This window comes from Rhinoderma darwinii, unplaced genomic scaffold (genome assembly GCF_050947455.1).
Source record: "Rhinoderma darwinii isolate aRhiDar2 unplaced genomic scaffold, aRhiDar2.hap1 Scaffold_718, whole genome shotgun sequence".
Classification (NCBI taxonomy): Eukaryota; Metazoa; Chordata; class Amphibia; order Anura; family Rhinodermatidae; genus Rhinoderma; species Rhinoderma darwinii.
Window position 1 is genome coordinate 329,967 of NW_027464279.1, and position 18,974 is coordinate 348,940.

The 18,974-nt window shown below is 47.6% G+C and overlaps 13 non-coding genes across 13 annotated transcripts; all 13 read right to left on the minus strand.

The window, feature by feature from the left end:
• Positions 1–638: 638 nt before the first annotated feature.
• LOC142729462 (U2 spliceosomal RNA) lies at positions 639–829 on the minus strand. Its single transcript, XR_012878274.1, has one exon. It is a non-coding gene; the product is annotated as a U2 spliceosomal RNA (small nuclear RNA).
• Positions 830–2,129: 1,300 nt separating this feature from the next.
• On the minus strand, positions 2,130–2,320 carry LOC142729526 (U2 spliceosomal RNA). Its single transcript, XR_012878332.1, has one exon. It is a non-coding gene; the product is annotated as a U2 spliceosomal RNA (small nuclear RNA).
• Positions 2,321–3,589: 1,269 nt separating this feature from the next.
• LOC142729463 (U2 spliceosomal RNA) lies at positions 3,590–3,780 on the minus strand. The gene has a single exon (XR_012878275.1). It is a non-coding gene; the product is annotated as a U2 spliceosomal RNA (small nuclear RNA).
• Positions 3,781–5,092: 1,312 nt separating this feature from the next.
• LOC142729465 (U2 spliceosomal RNA) lies at positions 5,093–5,283 on the minus strand. The gene has a single exon (XR_012878276.1). It is a non-coding gene; the product is annotated as a U2 spliceosomal RNA (small nuclear RNA).
• Positions 5,284–6,539: 1,256 nt separating this feature from the next.
• LOC142729532 (U2 spliceosomal RNA) lies at positions 6,540–6,730 on the minus strand. The gene has a single exon (XR_012878337.1). It is a non-coding gene; the product is annotated as a U2 spliceosomal RNA (small nuclear RNA).
• Positions 6,731–8,018: 1,288 nt separating this feature from the next.
• On the minus strand, positions 8,019–8,209 carry LOC142729466 (U2 spliceosomal RNA). Its single transcript, XR_012878277.1, has one exon. It is a non-coding gene; the product is annotated as a U2 spliceosomal RNA (small nuclear RNA).
• Positions 8,210–9,489: 1,280 nt separating this feature from the next.
• LOC142729467 (U2 spliceosomal RNA) lies at positions 9,490–9,680 on the minus strand. The gene has a single exon (XR_012878278.1). It is a non-coding gene; the product is annotated as a U2 spliceosomal RNA (small nuclear RNA).
• A 1,296-nt stretch (positions 9,681–10,976) lies between these two features.
• LOC142729468 (U2 spliceosomal RNA) lies at positions 10,977–11,167 on the minus strand. Its single transcript, XR_012878279.1, has one exon. It is a non-coding gene; the product is annotated as a U2 spliceosomal RNA (small nuclear RNA).
• Positions 11,168–12,467: 1,300 nt separating this feature from the next.
• Positions 12,468–12,658, minus strand: LOC142729496 (U2 spliceosomal RNA). Its single transcript, XR_012878305.1, has one exon. It is a non-coding gene; the product is annotated as a U2 spliceosomal RNA (small nuclear RNA).
• Positions 12,659–13,934: 1,276 nt separating this feature from the next.
• LOC142729469 (U2 spliceosomal RNA) lies at positions 13,935–14,125 on the minus strand. Its single transcript, XR_012878280.1, has one exon. It is a non-coding gene; the product is annotated as a U2 spliceosomal RNA (small nuclear RNA).
• A 1,292-nt stretch (positions 14,126–15,417) lies between these two features.
• On the minus strand, positions 15,418–15,608 carry LOC142729498 (U2 spliceosomal RNA). The gene has a single exon (XR_012878306.1). It is a non-coding gene; the product is annotated as a U2 spliceosomal RNA (small nuclear RNA).
• Positions 15,609–16,900: 1,292 nt separating this feature from the next.
• On the minus strand, positions 16,901–17,091 carry LOC142729470 (U2 spliceosomal RNA). Its single transcript, XR_012878281.1, has one exon. It is a non-coding gene; the product is annotated as a U2 spliceosomal RNA (small nuclear RNA).
• A 1,296-nt stretch (positions 17,092–18,387) lies between these two features.
• On the minus strand, positions 18,388–18,578 carry LOC142729472 (U2 spliceosomal RNA). The gene has a single exon (XR_012878283.1). It is a non-coding gene; the product is annotated as a U2 spliceosomal RNA (small nuclear RNA).
• Between the last annotated feature and the right edge of the window lie 396 nt (positions 18,579–18,974).

Consider the following 18,974-nt stretch of genomic DNA (forward strand, 5'->3'; position numbering starts at 1 on the left):
ACAACCTCCATCCTTGCACAGTTTGTTATTCTTCTAGGTAACATAGTAACAAATCCAAATTGCTGCTCTCTTTGTAGGCAAGCAAGGCTTTGTTGCAACTGCAATTCTTACTTCTTCTTGAAATGTAGGGACGACAGTACATTCCATCACATCCATCTAGTGTACACAGGTAGGTCCATTGTGGCGGGCAGGCGAGCGGGCGGGCTGCTTTATTGGCTGTTTGCTGTTCCCCTACTCCACTCCACTATTTGACTGTTGTGCTGCATCAATCAATCAATCAATCAATCAATCAATCAATCAATCAATCAATCAATCAATCAATCAATCAATCAATCAATCAGTGGCTGGCTCAGGTGCAGCTCTTTAACTTACCTAAAAGGGAGGGCGGAGAGAAGACAAGGAAGGTGAATGAGGTGTTCCAATGTGAAATGCCGGAAACACAGAAACACAGACGACACACAACAAGAGGTGGCAATCTATTCATTAATTGCATTTAATCAATGAGCTCATTATCACTCATGCATTGTCCAACAGGTGTTGAAATAATGGGATTAAAAGGGGAGATCCCTTCAGAAAGACAGAAACAATAGCAAAGACAAAAAACACTTTTGGAATCTGCTTTTAGTCAACACATAAGGAAAGGGTGCACCGGTCCTGGAAATACTGCAATACCAGGTCAATGCGTGGAGTGGACAGAGCAAGCTCTATTTCCATCTCCCTGTTCTAAAAATCCATTTAATATATGGTCCCCAGATAGGGGACGTATCAGATATTAAACTGATAAGAACAGATACTACACTTGATCTTAGCCAAAAGGCCGAGAAGCGATAACCCGAACGGGCCGCGCGTTGCCCGAGCCTGCCCGATACTGCTGTTCAGCCCTTGCAGCGATTCAGCCTACTTCTAGGCAATTCCATGGGGCCCTGCAGGCTCACACACTCACAGCTACACGGGAGGTGAATAAAGGCCGGAGAGGAAGCCAGACAGGATTTGCTTCTTTTGCTTGCACCACAATGCAGTGCTGAAAGAGGAGGAATCTACATAAAAACGCCTTCCTGGCAACGCCCAAATGCCCTGCTGCCATGCAGATAAACACTGGCAGCGGCAGCAAGTGCATGCCCACAGCCACCCCTTGTTCCTTCACACCTTGTATCAGCTGTAATCCAGTCCAGTCCAGTGCTGCCTGCTGAGCAGCACTGACCAACACTGCCTGGGCCCAGGCTTTTATCTCTGAGGCCCCATTATGATGTCAGAAAGCTGGCTCTGGAATCCTGAGGGCTCCACTATGACACGTGCAAAGTTCCGTCTGAACTTTATATAAGACGGTGAGGCTCAGTCAGTCACTCAGTGTTGCCTGAGAGGGCAACACTGCAACAGCCGGCCGCCAGGCTGTCTTTTTTTTGCACAGCTAGTTGCCTCCAGGAGGCCACAAGAGGGAGACAAGGGACTGCAAAATGGAAAATAGGCATCCACCAACTTTACAGACAACTTCTCCTTGCTCCTACAACCTCCATCCTTGCACAGTTTGTTATTCTTCTAGGTAACATAGTAACAAATCCAAATTGCTGCTCTCTTTGTAGGCAAGCAAGGCTTTGTTGCAACTGCAATTCTTACTTCTTCTTGAAATGTAGGGACGACAGTACATTCCATCACATCCATCTAGTGTACACAGGTAGGTCCATTGTGGCGGGCAGGCGAGCGGGCGGGCTGCTTTATTGGCTGTTTGCTGTTCCCCTACTCCACTCCACTATTTGACTGTTGTGCTGCATCAATCAATCAATCAATCAATCAATCAATCAATCAATCAATCAATCAATCAATCAATCAATCAGTGGCTGGCTCAGGTGCAGCTCTTTAACTTACCTAAAACGGAGGGCGGAGAGAAGACAAGGAAGGTGAATGAGGTGTTCCAATGTGAAATGCCGGAAACACAGAAACACAGACGACACACAACAAGAGGTGGCAATCTATTCATTAATTGCATTTAATCAATGAGCTCATTATCACTCATGCATTGTCCAACAGGTGTTGAAATAATGGGATTAAAAGGGGAGATCCCTTCAGAAAGACAGAAACAATAGCAAAGACAAAAAACACTTTTGGAATCTGCTTTTAGTCAACACATAAGGAAAGGGTGCACCGGTCCTGGAAATACTGCAATACCAGGTCAATGCGTGGAGTGGACAGAGCAAGCTCTAGTTCCATCTCCCCGTTCTAAAAATCCATTTAATATATGGTCCCCAGATAGGGGACGTATCAGATATTAAACTGATAAGAACAGATACTACACTTGATCTTAGCCAAAAGGCCGAGAAGCGATAACCCGAACGGGCCGCGCGTTGCCCGAGCCTGCCCGATACTGCTGTTCAGCCCTTGCAGCGATTCAGCCTACTTCTAGGCAATTCCATGGGGCCCTGCAGGCTCACACACTCACAGCTAGAAGCCAGACAGGATTTGCTTCTTTTGCTTGCACCACAATGCAGTGCTGAAAGAGGAGGAATCTACATAAAAACGCCTTCCTGGCAACGCCCAAATGCCCTGCTGCCATGCAGATAAACACTGGCAGCGGCAGCAAGTGCATGCCCACAGCCACCCCTTGTTCCTTCACACCTTGTATCAGCTGTAATCCAGTCCAGTCCAGTGCTGCCTGCTGAGCAGCACTGACCAACACTGCCTGGGCCCAGGCTTTTATCTCTGAGGCCCCATTATGATGTCAGAAAGCTGGCTCTGGAATCCTGAGGGCTCCACTATGACACGTGCAAAGTTCCGTCTGAACTTTATATAAGACGGTGAGGCTCAGTCAGTCACTCAGTGTTGCCTGAGAGGGCAACACTGCAACAGCCGGCCGCCAGGCTGTCTTTTTTTTGCACAGCTAGTTGCCTCCAGGAGGCCACAAGAGGGAGACAAGGGACTGCAAAATGGAAAATAGGCATCCACCAACTTTACAGACAACTTCTCCTTGCTCCTACAACCTCCATCCTTGCACAGTTTGTTATTCTTCTAGGTAACATAGTAACAAATCCAAATTGCTGCTCTCTTTGTAGGCAAGCAAGGCTTTGTTGCAACTGCAATTCTTACTTCTTCTTGAAATGTAGGGACGACAGTACATTCCATCACATCCATCTAGTGTACACAGGTAGGTCCATTGTGGCGGGCAGGCGAGCGGGCGGGCTGCTTTATTGGCTGTTTGCTGTTCCCCTACTCCACTCCACTATTTGACTGTTGTGCTGCATCAATCAATCAATCAATCAATCAATCAATCAATCAATCAATCAATCAATCAATCAATCAGTGGCTGGCTCAGGTGCAGCTCTTTAACTTACCTAAAAGGGAGGGCGGAGAGAAGACAAGGAAGGTGAATGAGGTGTTCCAATGTGAAATGCCGGAAACACAGAAACACAGACGACACACAACAAGAGGTGGCAATCTATTCATTAATTGCATTTAATCAATGAGCTCATTATCACTCATGCATTGTCCAACAGGTGTTGAAATAATGGGATTAAAAGGGGAGATCCCTTCAGAAAGACAGAAACAATAGCAAAGACAAAAAACACTTTTGGAATCTGCTTTTAGTCAACACATAAGGAAAGGGTGCACCGGTCCTGGAAATACTGCAATACCAGGTCAATGCGTGGAGTGGACAGAGCAAGCTCTATTTCCATCTCCCTGTTCTAAAAATCCATTTAATATATGGTCCCCAGATAGGGGACGTATCAGATATTAAACTGATAAGAACAGATACTACACTTGATCTTAGCCAAAAGGCCGAGAAGCGATAACCCGAACGGGCCGCGCGTTGCCCGAGCCTGCCCGATACTGCTGTTCAGCCCTTGCAGCGATTCAGCCTACTTCTAGGCAATTCCATGGGGCCCTGCAGGCTCACACACTCACAGCTACACGGGAGGTGAATAAAGGCCGGAGAGGAAGCCAGACAGGATTTGCTTCTTTTGCTTGCACCACAATGCAGTGCTGAAAGAGGAGGAATCTACATAAAAACGCCTTCCTGGCAACGCCCAAATGCCCTGCTGCCATGCAGATAAACACTGGCAGCGGCAGCAAGTGCATGCCCACAGCCACCCCTTGTTCCTTCACACCTTGTATCAGCTGTAATCCAGTCCAGTCCAGTGCTGCCTGCTGAGCAGCACTGACCAACACTGCCTGGGCCCAGGCTTTTATCTCTGAGGCCCCATTATGATGTCAGAAAGCTGGCTCTGGAATCCTGAGGGCTCCACTATGACACGTGCAAAGTTCCGTCTGAACTTTATATAAGACGGTGAGGCTCAGTCAGTCACTCAGTGTTGCCTGAGAGGGCAACACTGCAACAGCCGGCCGCCAGGCTGTCTTTTTTTTGCACAGCTAGTTGCCTCCAGGAGGCCACAAGAGGGAGACAAGGGACTGCAAAATGGAAAATAGGCATCCACCAACTTTACAGACAACTTCTCCTTGCTCCTACAACCTCCATCCTTGCACAGTTTGTTATTCTTCTAGGTAACATAGTAACAAATCCAAATTGCTGCTCTCTTTGTAGGCAAGCAAGGCTTTGTTGCAACTGCAATTCTTACTTCTTCTTGAAATGTAGGGACGACAGTACATTCCATCACATCCATCTAGTGTACACAGGTAGGTCCATTGTGGCGGGCAGGCGAGCGGGCGGGCTGCTTTATTGGCTGTTTGCTGTTCCCCTACTCCACTCCACTATTTGACTGTTGTGCTGCATCAATCAATCAATCAATCAATCAATCAATCAATCAATCAATCAATCAATCAATCAATCAATCAATCAATCAATCAGTGGCTGGCTCAGGTGCAGCTCTTTAACTTACCTAAAAGGGAGGGCGGAGAGAAGACAAGGAAGGTGAATGAGGTGTTCCAATGTGAAATGCCGGAAACACAGAAACACAGACGACACACAACAAGAGGTGGCAATCTATTCATTAATTGCATTTAATCAATGAGCTCATTATCACTCATGCATTGTCCAACAGGTGTTGAAATAATGGGATTAAAAGGGGAGATCCCTTCAGAAAGACAGAAACAATAGCAAAGACAAAAAACACTTTTGGAATCTGCTTTTAGTCAACACATAAGGAAAGGGTGCACCGGTCCTGGAAATACTGCAATACCAGGTCAATGCGTGGAGTGGACAGAGCAAGCTCTATTTCCATCTCCCTGTTCTAAAAATCCATTTAATATATGGTCCCCAGATAGGGGACGTATCAGATATTAAACTGATAAGAACAGATACTACACTTGATCTTAGCCAAAAGGCCGAGAAGCGATAACCCGAACGGGCCGCGCGTTGCCCGAGCCTGCCCGATACTGCTGTTCAGCCCTTGCAGCGATTCAGCCTACTTCTAGGCAATTCCATGGGGCCCTGCAGGCTCACACACTCACAGCTACACGGGAGGTGAATAAAGGCCGGAGAGGAAGCCAGACAGGATTTGCTTCTTTTGCTTGCACCACAATGCAGTGCTGAAAGAGGAGGAATCTACATAAAAACGCCTTCCTGGCAACGCCCAAATGCCCTGCTGCCATGCAGATAAACACTGGCAGCGGCAGCAAGTGCATGCCCACAGCCACCCCTTGTTCCTTCACACCTTGTATCAGCTGTAATCCAGTCCAGTCCAGTGCTGCCTGCTGAGCAGCACTGACCAACACTGCCTGGGCCCAGGCTTTTATCTCTGAGGCCCCATTATGATGTCAGAAAGCTGGCTCTGGAATCCTGAGGGCTCCACTATGACACGTGCAAAGTTCCGTCTGAACTTTATATAAGACGGTGAGGCTCAGTCAGTCACTCAGTGTTGCCTGAGAGGGCAACACTGCAACAGCCGGCCGCCAGGCTGTCTTTTTTTTGCACAGCTAGTTGCCTCCAGGAGGCCACAAGAGGGAGACAAGGGACTGCAAAATGGAAAATAGGCATCCACCAACTTTACAGACAACTTCTCCTTGCTCCTACAACCTCCATCCTTGCACAGTTTGTTATTCTTCTAGGTAACATAGTAACAAATCCAAATTGCTGCTCTCTTTGTAGGCAAGCAAGGCTTTGTTGCAACTGCAATTCTTACTTCTTCTTGAAATGTAGGGACGACAGTACATTCCATCACATCCATCTAGTGTACACAGGTAGGTCCATTGTGGCGGGCAGGCGAGCGGGCGGGCTGCTTTATTGGCTGTTTGCTGTTCCCCTACTCCACTCCACTATTTGACTGTTGTGCTGCATCAATCAATCAATCAATCAATCAATCAATCAATCAATCAGTGGCTGGCTCAGGTGCAGCTCTTTAACTTACCTAAAAGGGAGGGCGGAGAGAAGACAAGGAAGGTGAATGAGGTGTTCCAATGTGAAATGCCGGAAACACAGAAACACAGACGACACACAACAAGAGGTGGCAATCTATTCATTAATTGCATTTAATCAATGAGCTCATTATCACTCATGCATTGTCCAACAGGTGTTGAAATAATGGGATTAAAAGGGGAGATCCCTTCAGAAAGACAGAAACAATAGCAAAGACAAAAAACACTTTTGGAATCTGCTTTTAGTCAACACATAAGGAAATACTGCAATACCAGGTCAATGCGTGGAGTGGACAGAGCAAGCTCTATTTCCATCTCCCTGTTCTAAAAATCCATTTAATATATGGTCCCCAGATAGGGGACGTATCAGATATTAAACTGATAAGAACAGATACTACACTTGATCTTAGCCAAAAGGCCGAGAAGCGATAACCCGAACGGGCCGCGCGTTGCCCGAGCCTGCCCGATACTGCTGTTCAGCCCTTGCAGCGATTCAGCCTACTTCTAGGCAATTCCATGGGGCCCTGCAGGCTCACACACTCACAGCTACACGGGAGGTGAATAAAGGCCGGAGAGGAAGCCAGACAGGATTTGCTTCTTTTGCTTGCACCACAATGCAGTGCTGAAAGAGGAGGAATCTACATAAAAACGCCTTCCTGGCAACGCCCAAATGCCCTGCTGCCATGCAGATAAACACTGGCAGCGGCAGCAAGTGCATGCCCACAGCCACCCCTTGTTCCTTCACACCTTGTATCAGCTGTAATCCAGTCCAGTCCAGTGCTGCCTGCTGAGCAGCACTGACCAACACTGCCTGGGCCCAGGCTTTTATCTCTGAGGCCCCATTATGATGTCAGAAAGCTGGCTCTGGAATCCTGAGGGCTCCACTATGACACGTGCAAAGTTCCGTCTGAACTTTATATAAGACGGTGAGGCTCAGTCAGTCACTCAGTGTTGCCTGAGAGGGCAACACTGCAACAGCCGGCCGCCAGGCTGTCTTTTTTTTGCACAGCTAGTTGCCTCCAGGAGGCCACAAGAGGGAGACAAGGGACTGCAAAATGGAAAATAGGCATCCACCAACTTTACAGACAACTTCTCCTTGCTCCTACAACCTCCATCCTTGCACAGTTTGTTATTCTTCTAGGTAACATAGTAACAAATCCAAATTGCTGCTCTCTTTGTAGGCAAGCAAGGCTTTGTTGCAACTGCAATTCTTACTTCTTCTTGAAATGTAGGGACGACAGTACATTCCATCACATCCATCTAGTGTACACAGGTAGGTCCATTGTGGCGGGCAGGCGAGCGGGCGGGCTGCTTTATTGGCTGTTTGCTGTTCCCCTACTCCACTCCACTATTTGACTGTTATGCTGCATCAATCAATCAATCAATCAATCAATCAATCAATCAATCAATCAATCAATCAGTGGCTGGCTCAGGTGCAGCTCTTTAACTTACCTAAAAGGGAGGGCGGAGAGAAGACAAGGAAGGTGAATGAGGTGTTCCAATGTGAAATGCCGGAAACACAGAAACACAGACGACACACAACAAGAGGTGGCAATCTATTCATTAATTGCATTTAATCAATGAGCTCATTATCACTCATGCATTGTCCAACAGGTGTTGAAATAATGGGATTAAAAGGGGAGATCCCTTCAGAAAGACAGAAACAATAGCAAAGACAAAAAACACTTTTGGAATCTGCTTTTAGTCAACACATAAGGAAAGGGTGCACCGGTCCTGGAAATACTGCAATACCAGGTCAATGCGTGGAGTGGACAGAGCAAGCTCTATTTCCATCTCCCTGTTCTAAAAATCCATTTAATATATGGTCCCCAGATAGGGGACGTATCAGATATTAAACTGATAAGAACAGATACTACACTTGATCTTAGCCAAAAGGCCGAGAAGCGATAACCCGAACGGGCCGCGCGTTGCCCGAGCCTGCCCGATACTGCTGTTCAGCCCCTGCAGCGATTCAGCCTACTTCTAGGCAATTCCATGGGGCCCTGCAGGCTCACACACTCACAGCTACACGGGAGGTGAATAAAGGCCGGAGAGGAAGCCAGACAGGATTTGCTTCTTTTGCTTGCACCACAATGCAGTGCTGAAAGAGGAGGAATCTACATAAAAACGCCTTCCTGGCAACGCCCAAATGCCCTGCTGCCATGCAGATAAACACTGGCAGCGGCAGCAAGTGCATGCCCACAGCCACCCCTTGTTCCTTCACACCTTGTATCAGCTGTAATCCAGTCCAGTCCAGTGCTGCCTGCTGAGCAGCACTGACCAACACTGCCTGGGCCCAGGCTTTTATCTCTGAGGCCCCATTATGATGTCAGAAAGCTGGCTCTGGAATCCTGAGGGCTCCACTATGACACGTGCAAAGTTCCGTCTGAACTTTATATAAGACGGTGAGGCTCAGTCAGTCACTCAGTGTTGCCTGAGAGGGGAACACTGCAACAGCCGGCCGCCAGGCTGTCTTTTTTTTGCACAGCTAGTTGCCTCCAGGAGGCCACAAGAGGGAGACAAGGGACTGCAAAATGGAAAATAGGCATCCACCAACTTTACAGACAACTTCTCCTTGCTCCTACAACCTCCATCCTTGCACAGTTTGTTATTCTTCTAGGTAACATAGTAACAAATCCAAATTGCTGCTCTCTTTGTAGGCAAGCAAGGCTTTGTTGCAACTGCAATTCTTACTTCTTCTTGAAATGTAGGGACGACAGTACATTCCATCACATCCATCTAGTGTACACAGGTAGGTCCATTGTGGCGGGCAGGCGAGCGGGCGGGCTGCTTTATTGGCTGTTTGCTGTTCCCCTACTCCACTCCACTATTTGACTGTTGTGCTGCATCAATCAATCAATCAAGCAATCAATCAATCAATCAATCAATCAGTGGCTGGCTCAGGTGCAGCTCTTTAACTTACCTAAAAGGGAGGGCGGAGAGAAGACAAGGAAGGTGAATGAGGTGTTCCAATGTGAAATGCCGGAAACACAGAAACACAGACGACACACAACAAGAGGTGGCAATCTATTCATTAATTGCATTTAATCAATGAGCTCATTATCACTCATGCATTGTCCAACAGGTGTTGAAATAATGGGATTAAAAGGGGAGATCCCTTCAGAAAGACAGAAACAATAGCAAAGACAAAAAACACTTTTGGAATCTGCTTTTAGTCAACACATAAGGAAAGGGTGCACCGGTCCTGGAAATACTGCAATACCAGGTCAATGCGTGGAGTGGACAGAGCAAGCTCTATTTCCATCTCCCTGTTCTAAAAATCCATTTAATATATGGTCCCCAGATAGGGGACGTATCAGATATTAAACTGATAAGAACAGATACTACACTTGATCTTAGCCAAAAGGCCGAGAAGCGATAACCCGAACGGGCCGCGCGTTGCCCGAGCCTGCCCGATACTGCTGTTCAGCCCTTGCAGCGATTCAGCCTACTTCTAGGCAATTCCATGGGGCCCTGCAGGCTCACACACTCACAGCTACACGGGAGGTGAATAAAGGCCGGAGAGGAAGCCAGACAGGATTTGCTTCTTTTGCTTGCACCACAATGCAGTGCTGAAAGAGGAGGAATCTACATAAAAACGCCTTCCTGGCAACGCCCAAATGCCCTGCTGCCATGCAGATAAACACTGGCAGCGGCAGCAAGTGCATGCCCACAGCCACCCCTTGTTCCTTCACACCTTGTATCAGCTGTAATCCAGTCCAGTCCAGTGCTGCCTGCTGAGCAGCACTGACCAACACTGCCTGGGCCCAGGCTTTTATCTCTGAGGCCCCATTATGATGTCAGAAAGCTGGCTCTGGAATCCTGAGGGCTCCACTATGACACGTGCAAAGTTCCGTCTGAACTTTATATAAGACGGTGAGGCTCAGTCAGTCACTCAGTGTTGCCTGAGAGGGCAACACTGCAACAGCCGGCCGCCAGGCTGTCTTTTTTTTGCACAGCTAGTTGCCTCCAGGAGGCCACAAGAGGGAGACAAGGGACTGCAAAATGGAAAATAGGCATCCACCAACTTTACAGACAACTTCTCCTTGCTCCTACAACCTCCATCCTTGCACAGTTTGTTATTCTTCTAGGTAACATAGTAACAAATCCAAATTGCTGCTCTCTTTGTAGGCAAGCAAGGCTTTGTTGCAACTGCAATTCTTACTTCTTCTTGAAATGTAGGGACGACAGTACATTCCATCACATCCATCTAGTGTACACAGGTAGGTCCATTGTGGCAGGCAGGCGAGCGGGCGGGCTGCTTTATTGGCTGTTTGCTGTTCCCCTACTCCACTCCACTATTTGACTGTTGTGCTGCATCAATCAATCAATCAATCAATCAATCAATCAATCAATCAATCAATCAATCAATCAATCAGTGGCTGGCTCAGGTGCAGCTCTTTAACTTACCTAAAAGGGAGGGCGGAGAGAAGACAAGGAAGGTGAATGAGGTGTTCCAATGTGAAATGCCGGAAACACAGAAACACAGACGACACACAACAAGAGGTGGCAATCTATTCATTAATTGCATTTAATCAATGAGCTCATTATCACTCATGCATTGTCCAACAGGTGTTGAAATAATGGGATTAAAAGGGGAGATCCCTTCAGAAAGACAGAAACAATAGCAAAGACAAAAAACACTTTTGGAATCTGCTTTTAGTCAACACATAAGGAAAGGGTGCACCGGTCCTGGAAATACTGCAATACCAGGTCAATGCGTGGAGTGGACAGAGCAAGCTCTATTTCCATCTCCCTGTTCTAAAAATCCATTTAATATATGGTCCCCAGATAGGGGACGTATCAGATATTAAACTGATAAGAACAGATACTACACTTGATCTTAGCCAAAAGGCCGAGAAGCGATAACCCGAACGGGCCGCGCGTTGCCCGAGCCTGCCCGATACTGCTGTTCAGCCCTTGCAGCGATTCAGCCTACTTCTAGGCAATTCCATGGGGCCCTGCAGGCTCACACACTCACAGCTACACGGGAGGTGAATAAAGGCCGGAGAGGAAGCCAGACAGGATTTGCTTCTTTTGCTTGCACCACAATGCAGTGCTGAAAGAGGAGGAATCTACATAAAAACGCCTTCCTGGCAAAGCCCAAATGCCCTGCTGCCATGCAGATAAACACTGGCAGCGGCAGCAAGTGCATGCCCACAGCCACCCCTTGTTCCTTCACACCTTGTATCAGCTGTAATCCAGTCCAGTCCAGTGCTGCCTGCTGAGCAGCACTGACCAACACTGCCTGGGCCCAGGCTTTTATCTCTGAGGCCCCATTATGATGTCAGAAAGCTGGCTCTGGAATCCTGAGGGCTCCACTATGACACGTGCAAAGTTCCGTCTGAACTTTATATAAGACGGTGAGGCTCAGTCAGTCACTCAGTGTTGCCTGAGAGGGCAACACTGCAACAGCCGGCCGCCAGGCTGTCTTTTTTTTGCACAGCTAGTTGCCTCCAGGAGGCCACAAGAGGGAGACAAGGGACTGCAAAATGGAAAATAGGCATCCACCAACTTTACAGACAACTTCTCCTTGCTCCTACAACCTCCATCCTTGCACAGTTTGTTATTCTTCTAGGTAACATAGTAACAAATCCAAATTGCTGCTCTCTTTGTAGGCAAGCAAGGCTTTGTTGCAACTGCAATTCTTACTTCTTCTTGAAATGTAGGGACGACAGTACATTCCATCACATCCATCTAGTGTACACAGGTAGGTCCATTGTGGCGGGCAGGCGAGCGGGCGGGCTGCTTTATTGGCTGTTTGCTGTTCCCCTACTCCACTCCACTATTTGACTGTTGTGCTGCATCAATCAATCAATCAATCAATCAATCAATCAATCAATCAATCAATCAATCAATCAATCAATCAGTGGCTGGCTCAGGTGCAGCTCTTTAACTTACCTAAAAGGGAGGGCGGAGAGAAGACAAGGAAGGTGAATGAGGTGTTCCAATGTGAAATGCCGGAAACACAGAAACACAGACGACACACAACAAGAGGTGGCAATCTATTCATTAATTGCATTTAATCAATGAGCTCATTATCACTCATGCATTGTCCAACAGGTGTTGAAATAATGGGATTAAAAGGGGAGATCCCTTCAGAAAGACAGAAACAATAGCAAAGACAAAAAACACTTTTGGAATCTGCTTTTAGTCAACACATAAGGAAAGGGTGCACCGGTCCTGGAAATACTGCAATACCAGGTCAATGCGTGGAGTGGACAGAGCAAGCTCTACTTCCATCTCCCTGTTCTAAAAATCCATTTAATATATGGTCCCCAGATAGGGGACGTATCAGATATTAAACTGATAAGAACAGATACTACACTTGATCTTAGCCAAAAGGCCGAGAAGCGATAACCCGAACGGGCCGCGCGTTGCCCGAGCCTGCCCGATACTGCTGTTCAGCCCTTGCAGCGATTCAGCCTACTTCTAGGCAATTCCATGGGGCCCTGCAGGCTCACACACTCACAGCTACACGGGAGGTGAATAAAGGCCGGAGAGGAAGCCAGACAGGATTTGCTTCTTTTGCTTGCACCACAATGCAGTGCTGAAAGAGGAGGAATCTACATAAAAACGCCTTCCTGGCAATGCCCAAATGCCCTGCTGCCATGCAGATAAACACTGGCAGCGGCAGCAAGTGCATGCCCACAGCCACCCCTTGTTCCTTCTCACCTTGTATCAGCTGTAATCCAGTCCAGTCCAGTGCTGCCTGCTGAGCAGCACTGACCAACACTGCCTGGGCCCAGGCTTTTATCTCTGAGGCCCCATTATGATGTCAGAAAGCTGGCTCTGGAATCCTGAGGGCTCCACTATGACACGTGCAAATTTCCGTCTGAACTTTATATAAGACGGTGAGGCTCAGTCAGTCACTCAGTGTTGCCTGAGAGGGCAACACTGCAACAGCCGGCCGCCAGGCTGTCTTTTTTTTGCACAGCTAGTTGCCTCCAGGAGGCCACAAGAGGGAGACAAGGGACTGCAAAATGGAAAATAGGCATCCACCAACTTTACAGACAACTTCTCCTTGCTCCTACAACCTCCATCCTTGCACAGTTTGTTATTCTTCTAGGTAACATAGTAACAAATCCAAATTGCTGCTCTCTTTGTAGGCAAGCAAGGCTTTGTTGCAACTGCAATTCTTACTTCTTCTTGAAATGTAGGGACGACAGTACATTCCATCACATCCATCTAGTGTACACAGGTAGGTCCATTGTGGCGGGCAGGCGAGCGGGCGGGCTGCTTTATTGGCTGTTTGCTGTTCCCCTACTCCACTCCACTATTTGACTGTTGTGCTGCATCAATCAATCAATCAATCAATCAATCAATCAATCAATCAGTGGCTGGCTCAGGTGCAGCTCTTTAACTTACCTAAAAGGGAGGGCGGAGAGAAGACAAGGAAGGTGAATGAGGTGTTCCAATGTGAAATGCCGGAAACACAGAAACACAGACGACACACAACAAGAGGTGGCAATCTATTCATTAATTGCATTTAATCAATGAGCTCATTATCACTCATGCATTGTCCAACAGGTGTTGAAATAATGGGATTAAAAGGGGAGATCCCTTCAGAAAGACAGAAACAATAGCAAAGACAAAAAACACTTTTGGAATCTGCTTTTAGTCAACACATAAGGAAAGGGTGCACCGGTCCTGGAAATACTGCAATACCAGGTCAATGCGTGGAGTGGACAGAGCAAGCTCTATTTCCATCTCCCTGTTCTAAAAATCCATTTAATATATGGTCCCCAGATAGGGGACGTATCAGATATTAAACTGATAAGAACAGATACTACACTTGATCTTAGCCAAAAGGCCGAGAAGCGATAACCCGAACGGGCCGCGCGTTGCCCGAGCCTGCCCGATACTGCTGTTCAGCCCTTGCAGCGATTCAGCCTACTTCTAGGCAATTCCATGGGGCCCTGCAGGCTCACACACTCACAGCTACACGGGAGGTGAATAAAGGCCGGAGAGGAAGCCAGACAGGATTTGCTTCTTTTGCTTGCACCACAATGCAGTGCTGAAAGAGGAGGAATCTACATAAAAACGCCTTCCTGGCAAAGCCCAAATGCCCTGCTGCCATGCAGATAAACACTGGCAGCGGCAGCAAGTGCATGCCCACAGCCACCCCTTGTTCCTTCACACCTTGTATCAGCTGTAATCCAGTCCAGTCCAGTGCTGCCTGCTGAGCAGCACTGACCAACACTGCCTGGGCCCAGGCTTTTATCTCTGAGGCCCCATTATGATGTCAGAAAGCTGGCTCTGGAATCCTGAGGGCTCCACTATGACACGTGCAAAGTTCCGTCTGAACTTTATATAAGACGGTGAGGCTCAGTCAGTCACTCAGTGTTGCCTGAGAGGGCAACACTGCAACAGCCGGCCGCCAGGCTGTCTTTTTTTTGCACAGCTAGTTGCCTCCAGGAGGCCACAAGAGGGAGACAAGGGACTGCAAAATGGAAAATAGGCATCCACCAACTTTACAGACAACTTCTCCTTGCTCCTACAACCTCCATCCTTGCACAGTTTGTTATTCTTCTAGGTAACATAGTAACAAATCCAAATTGCTGCTCTCTTTGTAGGCAAGCAAGGCTTTGTTGCAACTGCAATTCTTACTTCTTCTTGAAATGTAGGGACGACAGTACATTCCATCACATCCATCTAGTGTACACAGGTAGGTCCATTGTGGCGGGCAGGCGAGCGGGCGGGCTGCTTTATTGGCTGTTTGCTGTTCCCCTACTCCACTCCACTATTTGACTGTTGTGCTGCATCAATCAATCAATCAATCAATCAATCAATCAATCAATCAATCAATCAATCAATCAGTGGCTGGCTCAGGTGCAGCTCTTTAACTTACCTAAAAGGGAGGGCGGAGAGAAGACAAGGAAGGTGAATGAGGTGTTCCAATGTGAAATGCCGGAAACACAGAAACACAGACGACACACAACAAGAGGTGGCAATCTATTCATTAATTGCATTTAATCAATGAGCTCATTATCACTCATGCATTGTCCAACAGGTGTTGAAATAATGGGATTAAAAGGGGAGATCCCTTCAGAAAGACAGAAACAATAGCAAAGACAAAAAACACTTTTGGAATCTGCTTTTAGTCAACACATAAGGAAAGGGTGCACCGGTCCTGGAAATACTGCAATACCAGGTCAATGCGTGGAGTGGACAGAGCAAGCTCTACTTCCATCTCCCTGTTCTAAAAATCCATTTAATATATGGTCCCCAGATAGGGGACGTATCAGATATTAAACTGATAAGAACAGATACTACACTTGATCTTAGCCAAAAGGCCGAGAAGCGATAACCCGAACGGGCCGCGCGTTGCCCGAGCCTGCCCGATACTGCTGTTCAGCCCTTGCAGCGATTCAGCCTACTTCTAGGCAATTCCATGGGGCCCTGCAGGCTCACACACTCACAGCTACACGGGAGGTGAATAAAGGCCGGAGAGGAAGCCAGACAGGATTTGCTTCTTTTGCTTGCACCACAATGCAGTGCTGAAAGAGGAGGAATCTACATAAAAACGCCTTCCTGGCAACGCCCAAATGCCCTGCTGCCATGCAGATAAACACTGGCAGCGGCAGCAAGTGCATGCCCACAGCCACCCCTTGTTCCTTCACACCTTGTATCAGCTGTAATCCAGTCCAGTCCAGTGCTGCCTGCTGAGCAGCACTGACCAACACTGCCTGGGCCCAGGCTTTTATCTCTGAGGCCCCATTATGATGTCAGAAAGCTGGCTCTGGAATCCTGAGGGCTCCACTATGACACGTGCAAAGTTCCGTCTGAACTTTATATAAGACGGTGAGGCTCAGTCAGTCACTCAGTGTTGCCTGAGAGGGCAACACTGCAACAGCCGGCCGCCAGGCTGTCTTTTTTTTGCACAGCTAGTTGCCTCCAGGAGGCCACAAGAGGGAGACAAGGGACTGCAAAATGGAAAATAGGCATCCACCAACTTTACAGACAACTTCTCCTTGCTCCTACAACCTCCATCCTTGCACAGTTTGTTATTCTTCTAGGTAACATAGTAACAAATCCAAATTGCTGCTCTCTTTGTAGGCAAGCAAGGCTTTGTTGCAACTGCAATTCTTACTTCTTCTTGAAATGTAGGGACGACAGTACATTCCATCACATCCATCTAGTGTACACAGGTAGGTCCATTGTGGCGGGCAGGCGAGCGGGCGGGCTGCTTTATTGGCTGTTTGCTGTTCCCCTACTCCACTCCACTATTTGACTGTTGTGCTGCATCAATCAATCAATCAATCAATCAATCAATCAATCAATCAATCAATCAATCAATCAGTGGCTGGCTCAGGTGCAGCTCTTTAACTTACCTAAAAGGGAGGGCGGAGAGAAGACAAGGAAGGTGAATGAGGTGTTCCAATGTGAAATGCCGGAAACACAGAAACACAGACGACACACAACAAGAGGTGGCAATCTATTCATTAATTGCATTTAATCAATGAGCTCATTATCACTCATGCATTGTCCAACAGGTGTTGAAATAATGGGATTAAAAGGGGAGATCCCTTCAGAAAGACAGAAACAATAGCAAAGACAAAAAACACTTTTGGAATCTGCTTTTAGTCAACACATAAGGAAAGGGTGCACCGGTCCTGGAAATACTGCAATACCAGGTCAATGCGTGGAGTGGACAGAGCAAGCTCTATTTCCATCTCCCTGTTCTAAAAATCCATTTAATATATGGTCCCCAGATAGGGGACGTATCAGATATTAAACTGATAAGAACAGATACTACACTTGATCTTAGCCAAAAGGCCGAGAAGCGATAACCCGAACGGGCCGCGCGTTGCCCGAGCCTGCCCGATACTGCTGTTCAGCCCTTGCAGCGATTCAGCCTACTTCTAGGCAATTCCATGGGGCCCTGCAGGCTCACACACTCACAGCTACACGGGAGGTGAATAAAGGCCGGAGAGGAAGCCAGACAGGATTTGCTTCTTTTGCTTGCACCACAATGCAGTGCTGAAAGAGGAGGAATCTACATAAAAACGCCTTCCTGGCAACGCCCAAATGCCCTGCTGCCATGCAGATAAACACTGGCAGCGGCAGCAAGTGCATGCCCACAGCCACCCCTTGTTCCTTCACACCTTGTATCAGCTGTAATCCAGTCCAGTCCAGTGCTGCCTGCTGAGCAGCACTGACCAACACTGCCTGGGCCCAGGCTTTTATCTCTGAGGCCCCATTATGATGTCAGAAAGCTGGCTCTGGAATCCTGAGGGCTCCACTATGACACGTGCAAAGTTCCGTCTGAACTTTATATAAGACGGTGAGGCTCAGTCAGTCACTCAGTGTTGCCTGAGAGGGCAACACTGCAACAGCCGGCCGCCAGGCTGTCTTTTTTTTGCACAGCTAGTTGCCTCCAGGAGGCCACAAGAGGGAGACAAGGGACTGCAAAATGGAAAATAGGCATCCACCAACTTTACAGACAACTTCTCCTTGCTCCTACAACCTCCATCCTTGCACAGTTTGTTATTCTTCTAGGTAACATAGTAACAAATCCAAATTGCTGCTCTCTTTGTAGGCAAGCAAGGCTTTGTTGCAACTGCAATTCTTACTTCTTCTTGAAATGTAGGGACGACAGTACATTCCATCACATCCATCTAGTGTACACAGGTAGGTCCATTGTGGCGGGCAGGCGAGCGGGCGGGCTGCTTTATTGGCTGTTTGCTGTTCCCCTACTCCACTCCACTATTTGACTGTTGTGCTGCATCAATCAATCAATCAATCAATCAATCAATCAATCAATCAATCAATCAATCAATCAATCAGTGGCTGGCTCAGGTGCAGCTCTTTAACTTACCTAAAAGGGAGGGCGGAGAGAAGACAAGGAAGGTGAATGAGGTGTTCCAATGTGAAATGCCGGAAACACAGAAACACAGACGACACACAACTAGAGGTGGCAATCTATTCATTAATTGCATTTAATCAATGAGCTCATTATCACTCATGCATTGTCCAACAGGTGTTGAAATAATGGGATTAAAAGGGGAGATCCCTTCAGAAAGACAGAAACAATAGCAAAGACAAAAAACACTTTTGGAATCTGCTTTTAGTCAACACATAAGGAAAGGGTGCACCGGTCCTGGAAATACTGCAATACCAGGTCAATGCGTGGAGTGGACAGAGCAAGCTCTATTTCCATCTCCCTGTTCTAAAAATCCATTTAATATATGGTCCCCAGATAGGGGACGTATCAGATATTAAACTGATAAGAACAGATACTACACTTGATCTTAGCCAAAAGGCCGAGAAGCGATAACCCGAACGGGCCGCGCGTTGCCCGAGCCTGCCCGATACTGCTGTTCAGCCCTTGCAGCGATTCAGCCTACTTCTAGGCAATTCCATGGGGCCCTGCAGGCTCACACACTCACAGCTACACGGGAGGTGAATAAAGGCCGGAGAGGAAGCCAGACAGGATTTGCTTCTTTTGCTTGCACCACAATGCAGTGCTGAAAGAGGAGGAATCTACATAAAAACGCCTTCCTGGCAACGCCCAAATGCCCTGCTGCCATGCAGATAAACACTGGCAGCGGCAGCAAGTGCATGCCCACAGCCACCCCTTGTTCCTTCACACCTTGTATCAGCTGTAATCCAGTCCAGTCCAGTGCTGCCTGCTGAGCAGCACTGACCAACACTGCCTGGGCCCAGGCTTT